The 505-nt window shown below is 66.9% G+C and overlaps 1 protein-coding gene across 1 annotated transcript in view; it reads left to right on the plus strand.

The window, feature by feature from the left end:
• The window catches only part of MYBPC2 (myosin binding protein C, fast type), a 26,713-nt gene that overhangs the window by 3,145 nt on the left and 23,063 nt on the right, over positions 1 to 505 (plus strand). The window lies entirely within an intron of this gene.

Below are 505 nucleotides of genomic sequence, written 5' to 3' on the forward strand. Positions count from 1 at the left end.
GGGGTCTGGGGTGGGGGACCAGGTCCAGGGGCCAGGGTGTTCCCGACTGGGGAGACAGGCTGCATGCTCAGAGCGTGAGGGGGGAAGGGTGCGGGCGGTCGGCTGCGCCTGCGAAGGCTCTGGAGGCAAGTGCAGTCCTTGCAGGGTCCCGGCACACAGGTTTGAGAAAGGGGTCGGAGGGTGTGTGGGTTAGGGGGAGGGTGTGCAGGATGAACGGGAGGTGACACAGATTTGGGGGCACGTGCATGGAGCCCTGAGGGTGCACAGGCGCTGGGGGTCTATAGCCCAGGAAGTGTGGGTGCTTAAATCTGGAAGGAGGATGCCCAGGCCTGAGGAGAAGGGCGCGCTGGCCCGGGTGGAGGGGGGATAGGCTGCTGAGAGGGTGGTGCCTGGCAGCCAGGGAAATGAGTCTAGAAGCAGAGGGTGTCTGGGCCTCAGAGAGAGGGTGTGCTGGCCCACGCGGTGGGACAAGAGGCCGGAGGGGGTGGCGCGGGCCAGGAGGGGG

This window comes from Myotis brandtii, unplaced genomic scaffold (assembly GCF_000412655.1).
Source record: "Myotis brandtii unplaced genomic scaffold, ASM41265v1 scaffold601, whole genome shotgun sequence".
In the NCBI taxonomy this organism is placed as follows: domain Eukaryota; kingdom Metazoa; phylum Chordata; class Mammalia; order Chiroptera; family Vespertilionidae; genus Myotis; species Myotis brandtii.